Source organism: Ochlerotatus camptorhynchus, unplaced genomic scaffold (genome assembly GCF_037179485.1).
Source record: "Ochlerotatus camptorhynchus isolate MF236.1 unplaced genomic scaffold, CSIRO-AGI_Acam_v1.1 ptg000140l, whole genome shotgun sequence".
In the NCBI taxonomy this organism is placed as follows: domain Eukaryota; kingdom Metazoa; phylum Arthropoda; class Insecta; order Diptera; family Culicidae; genus Ochlerotatus; species Ochlerotatus camptorhynchus.
Genome location: NW_027040630.1, coordinates 320584 through 327263, shown reverse-complemented (window position 1 = coordinate 327263; position 6680 = coordinate 320584). Strand labels below are relative to the sequence as shown.

General features: G+C 40.4%; 2 pseudogenes; one reads left to right on the top strand and one right to left on the bottom strand.

Annotated features, from left to right (window-relative positions):
• Window positions 1-813: 813 nt before the first annotated feature.
• LOC135700623 (uncharacterized) lies at window positions 814-1983 on the top strand (annotated as a pseudogene).
• A 55-nt stretch (window positions 1984-2038) lies between these two features.
• On the bottom strand, window positions 2039-3141 carry LOC135700622 (uncharacterized; annotated as a pseudogene).
• Between the last annotated feature and the right edge of the window lie 3539 nt (window positions 3142-6680).

Genomic DNA, 6680 nt, shown 5'->3' with positions numbered 1-6680 from the left:
CCCGAAAATCGTAAATGGCCGATTAAAATGTGCAGTGATCCGAACTGTCAAAACCATAGGATTTTTTATCTAGATAAAAATAATTGGTCCAGAATAGATCAGACGCGACCCAATTCATAACTTTGCATGCGGGTTCATGGCTTAGCTAAATATTTCCCGCGAAAAAGGAGCCTGATGTCAGTAGTGTGCTTTGGTCAGAAATTTTAATGTTTTTGTTTTGGTCATTCATGTCGGTTTGTCGGTGATTGTTGTGCTCTATTTGATTAAATCTTTAAAAACTGTTATTCCATACATTTGATCGAAAAGTGGTCTTGAACAAAGTTGTAGCTAAGAAAATTTTCTACAAGCACAGCTATCATTTTCCAAAGCAGATTAATGGAGTGAATTGACAAAAAATTAAGTTTTCCCATAGTGAATCCCGCATAAACTTGAAATGGTTTGTGTCAGGTCAGTTTCTTACTATTGGGTCATTCTCTGAAACTTGTTCAACCCACCAAAGAACACAGCTTTGAAACCAAGCACCGCATCAAGGTTACCGGATTGTTTTTTTGTCACCAGTACAATTTATTAAGTAAATTTAAAATATTTCAGAGCCACTGGCAACCCTTGCTTCAATGCTGAGAACCAAAACAAACAGTTGTCAAAAATGTAAAAGGAAATCTTATTCGATCTCGGTTTCGAATGTTTTTGAGGAAAATAATCTCATTGAGGCTGGGATTAACGATAAGATATTAATAAATATTGCTTTCTATCACATATCAGATAACTCCCGTATTTAATTCACAGTTTTATACATTAGACAGGACCTTCGCAATGGACCAGCGAGACAAGGATTCAGATGAGGAAGTAGACCAAGAAGTGGAATACCTAATCGAGGACCCGTTGTATAATGCTGGCCAGGATGAGGACCCATTTGCCGAAGACGAACTTTCAAACAAGTCGGATGCTCCAGACTGCTCAACACTTGTCAACTATACGATAAACCCATTTTTGAATCAGAGTGAATTTGCAACTGATGATTCAACACGAGAGGTAGGAGATTTAGCTGAGGAAGCAGTAGAGCAAAAACGATTCTACTTTCTGGCCAATTATTTCGTGCAGAAGTATACGAGGCAAAAAAATGGTGTATGCATCAATGAAAAAACAAACGTTCCTGAAAAAGTATCCGGAGACAGTGTGTCAGATGTCTTTGAGTGCATATGGAGCTTCGTCAAACCACATCTCTGCCGGGAAATTGATGTGAATGAAGTTGACGGGATCAAAGTTTCTTGGTCTGCGAAAGAAGATCCGGATATTCGCGATATTAATAACTTCGTCTACCTACGGGACGCAAAAAGAAAGACCATGATTAAATTGGACCAACTAGGAGAGGGAAAAATCATGCTAAACTGGAGAGAGAAAACTATCAATGTGTTTGCATTCGCCTACTCCCAATCCGTCAGTTCTGTGGCTATCTGGGAAGAAGTCAACAAATGCCTTTTTCAACCAAGTGAAACAGACAGAGCTGGAGCACCAAGCAACGTAAACCTCGATGAGTTGGTCCAACATTTGAAAGAGCAAAACTCCCTCTTGAGAAGCCACGATTCTGGATGGATTCAGTGGGCCAACTAGATTCACGTATCTCCAGCTCATCTTCAGACTGGGTTGATGACACAGTTGCCACCAGTGGAAATGAGGGGTATGTTTTCGTCCCTTCCTATCTCTGAAAGAAGTCGATCAGCTTGTGTGCGTGAAGGTCTGGTGGTTGCTCAAAACATCGTAGACAATCTCGCCCCCAGTGTTCAAGTGTTGTGTGATAAAGCGGAACAACTTATGAACTTCGCTTTTGAAGTGAAACTGTTGGCTCAAGGTTTGAACGAGAAGCTAAATATGTGCCGAGACATGCTGAAGGGTATGCAAACTTCTTTGGCACCCCAGGAATCAACTGTAAGTCAAAGAGTTACAGAAGAAGTTGGGGACGTAATGGATGTTGATCATGCTTAGTTGAAATAAAGTTTGACAGAACATGTGTTTTACTGCAAATATTCACAGAATGCGTTTATTTCTTGTTTTCAAAGCCAAATGCACTCAGTGGCTGATCGAGGCCAATATTTGGGTCAAAGTTGCCTCCGAAAATGTACCCACATTTATGAAAAAGTTTTGTACACGAATAGTTTTCAAACTTGTAGAATGTCTCGGTAATCGTTATGGATAACGGCTTCTTACTGTTTTCGACGAAGTTTCTCTTCAGGTGCTTTTTGCAGATTCCAAAGATCACCTCGATTGGATTGAACATCGGGCAATATGCAGGCAAGAAGATGGGTAGAATGCCCAGGGATCGAAGATATATTATGATATTTTTATCACAATGTATTCTAGCACCATCCATTATCCATACAGAATGGTGCCCTGGATATGTTTCTGCTTTTCCACTTTGAATTGCAATCTTCCGGATGCACTCGAAAAACTTTTGACGAGTAAAAGTACCTTCTGTTCTAAACGATTCCAGCAGCCCTGTTTGTCCTAGAAAGCATAAGTAGGATTCCCGTGAGCGTCTGTTGAATTCACCGCGATAGATGACTTTTTTTCCTTAAACTCCATATCCGTAGCTCCGCTGCATGTCACGAGAATCGAATAAAACCTCGTCGATGAAAACAATTTGGTGAAGCTCCCACTTGAAAGCTTCTAGCTTGTCAGCATACCTGATAATATGAAATATTTATATCGAAATTGTCATCAAAATAGTTTTATAGTGATTAATTAGTTTTATACCTGAGAATATTCACCTTCCGAATTTGAATGGCCCGTTTTTCAATCTTCTTCCATGTCAATCTAGCAGTTTTCAAAATCCGAATGACGGAAGCAGCGCTGATAGAGATTTTGAAATGCTTTTGGAAGCGATCTCGTGCTTCATCTATGAAGGTCACAGGTTCCTTGTAATACAAATCCAGCAGCCATTGTCGTTGCATGGTTCCAAAACGTCGATACACTTGTGTTCGGTGCTTTCTTGAGAAGACATATGATGAACTTTGATTTACAAAATATTTTTGCCAGAGAAGCACGGTTCATTCCGAGAAAATAAAACGCGTAGAGGCAATGATAAACTGTATTAACACTTGCATGATTATTATGTACATGGTGCAAAATATCTTCGTGGGGCATTTTACGCGACAAATTAAAAATATTTATAATTAAAGGATGTTAATTTTGAATCAAAGTGCTCGATGGCATGCTTGGCATGTACAGTTGTACACTCCAACTGCTCATTTGTTAATAACTTTTCGCTCAGTTCTTGAAATTTGTTTTTCTTTAAAATAATTCATAGATTAGGATCATAGTTTACTATAAACATGCAAAGAGTAGCTAAATCTTATCATTTGAATCAATACCAATGAATTTTTACACTTAAAGTCCGAGATGTGCAGTGAGCATTTCTTACTTTATTTTTACAACGCAAAAACAAATATAGTTTATTACTAGAATTGAAATTGACTTTTTTTAAAGTATATATAACAAGCTTAAACTCTATTCTATCTACTGCTTTAAAAAGAACTTTGTTTCGTCAACTATGTGCAAGGTTATTAGCAAATGAGCAGTTCGTGACCAAAACTGTGTATGCCAAGCATGCTCGATGGATAAATATTGACTCTCATCAGGCGCCAAAAGTTCAATGTTTGTTTACAAAGTTTTGACAGGCTGCCCAACCACGGCCTTTGCTTGAAGCGCGGCCGTTCCTTTCGTCAGGCATAGGCCGCGTGAAATTTTGGGGAAATACCCCAATAAATGAGTTCAAATTTTGGAAGGCCAATCAGGACCCAATTGGAAACCCTTTGACCACTGTGAAGCGAACATTTCAAATTGTACATCAGTCTTGTGTTCATTCGACCGGACCAGTCTGGAGTGGCAGCAGCGTGGCCGAAAACCCCATTCTGAGCGACTACAAAAAACCTCGCCTTCTCGCCTGCATGCTCATCGAAACGACGGGAACGTACCTTTTTCGAATCGACTTTAATTAGAGTTGCACGTTGGAGGCGCTCGCTTTACAACCAGAAAAGCAATGACGACGGTAACGATGACTGCACCAACCCTTTTGTGGGTAAATTACAATTCCATCAGCCAAAAAGGCCCCCAAGCGCACCTGACAATGTTTCCCGATGATCATCGATCGATGCCGTGGACGCTCTCGATTAAAAATTTCGTTCGACGGGGCTCCAACGCTTTCTCACAATTCGGTTGTTGTCGTCGGTGAAAAGGGTGGCAATGGAGTGAAACTGGATCTATGCTGCCCATTACGATGGCATCGGAGCTACCCATCAGGAATGGAATGCATATTAATTACCGATGTTCGTGTCGGCAATCAGTTTCGCGATTCGATAAGAGAATTGATGAGGCAGCGTTTTGGGCATTTTGGGATGGTTCGAACTGTGAATGACCATTGTGCTGATTGCTGATGCTGTTTTGGGTGGTAGATATGCTGAATATTTATCAGTTTATTGTATTAGCCGATACCACACAACAATACATTTACACTCAATTCTGTTTTACGGGCTTAGTACGTCCGTATTGTTCCAAAGGAAAACTCATGTAAATAGAGTAGGGAATGGGGCCTCCCTTAGCTAAGGCGCAGCTACAAAGCAAGACCATGCTGGTGGCTGGGTTCAATTCCAGGTTCGGAAGAAGAAGAAGGAGAAGGAGAAGAAGAAGAAGAGTAGCAGTTGAATCAGTTGAAGGATAATATGACTAAAACTCCTACGTTTTGCGCACTATTATAAAGGTTCAAGATGGGAACGCAAACTCTGTCTATTAGGCTGGGTTTTTTCAATACATGTCACATAACTGATCACAGGTTGATTTTATAATTTTGAAGATTAACCGTTTTCTAGGGGCTGAAGAAATTCACCTGCTTACAGCCTCTGGGATTTTTCTATTTGTTTAACCCGTGCAAAGAAGTTTCTCTTGATTAGTTCTAGTTTCACAGCTAGCATTGTTGCCATGATGTAATGTTGACTGTTGAATAGAATTGTCTTAATTTTAATTTCAGATGAAATTTCCATTGATCTTATGCTCATTGCTGACTTTTGAAAATTGACTATTTATGCTTCATCATTTGGTGCAATAATTTCAATTAAAACATACTTTTTGCAACTGTATAACAAGCATTGACCAATTAGTCCAGGTTTGTATAAAATCCATAGCTATGGCATCGCTGCTTCGTAGTAGTGTACGAAGAAATCTTCTTTTTTTGCTATCCATGTCCTTGGAGTGCTGGTGTTGTAATGTGAAGCATGTACATTTGATTGACTTTAAACGGAATTGCGGGTGTTTCGTTCAAGTATATATTGCATAAAAATAGCGTAAGAGTACAAGAGAAGAAAACTCCACATTGCCAATACAAAGATTAATGACAATAATAGCGAAGTACACGACATTCCACCAGAAGTCCCGCATATCAACCTAGCGTTGGTGCTGGGGAAATATGGTGATGCGAAGCGTGTCACCCGGAAGAAATTGTCATATAACAAACAGCTAAATCGTCAAACCTGCATATATAAGCGCTCTGTTTTCGAATCGGTTTTAATAGTATCGTTTAATACCATTTGGACTGCAACTTCAGTGAATCGGTAAACAATTAGCTCCTGTACCATCCAACATAAAGTACGCATCGAGTTTTGCCCAAATCGAAGTGGTGAGCTGGTTTGAAAATTCACTCCCTGCTTCTATTCTGCCGCCATTGACAGTGATATTTCGTTGCCAGGAGTGTTTGTGTTTTCTTTAGGGAACGATCGGTGGTATTACTCATTATCTGCTTTGTGCTCATACTGTATCTGTGGTTGCTCTTTGGGTAGTACTAGAATTTGCTGTTTCTGGTTTTGCTCCAGTTATTCACACGTTCCACTGTTTACGATTAGATAGGATAGCGAAGGTGTTTATATACGACAGTCTCAAAAGTCGTGTTGTTCAACCTGAGCCAGTCCTGGTCAGAAGTTAAACAGTGCGTGCGGTGCTGATGCGTGAATAGAGTCGCTGTTGTTGTGTATATCGGCGGTCTCAAAAGTTGGTATACATCAGCTCGGCTAGATTCTGGTTCTGGTCGGATGCTTTGGTGGATTCTGAGCGAGACGGTTATTTCGCATTGTATAGGAAACCTAGCTTGCAATTGTACAGTGCAGTTCTAGTTTCAGGGTAGATTTCTGAGTTTTGCTATTTCCTGTTTCCAACTGAATTTACATACTTCTCCTGGTAGGGATTTCTCTCTGAAAGTGTGCTGCAGAAACGTAGCGTGAATTTGATGATCATGGATCCATGTAGAATTTGTGGCAATCCAACTGAGCCCACGGATAAGACCGTCCTGTGCAGTGGATCATGCGCAAAATTTTTTCACCCCTGCTGTGTTGGATTAAACGCGACGAATCACAAAGCCTGGACGGCGAATGTGGGACTACTGTGGTTTTGTGACATCTGCCGAGTATCCTGTTGTCATGGACCGAGAGACAGTGCTGCTGAAAACTTTAAGGGATCTTCTGGTACGTGTGGATTTCATGGACCTGCGCATCGGACAATATGGAGAAAATTTGAAAGTTCTCAATACTATGTTATCGGCTGTACCATCTAACAGAAGGAAATCCAGTGCATCCAATGGTCTCCAGCAATTACTTTCCGGCTGTTCTGGTGGCGGTCTTGCGCATTTTCATTCGAGTATT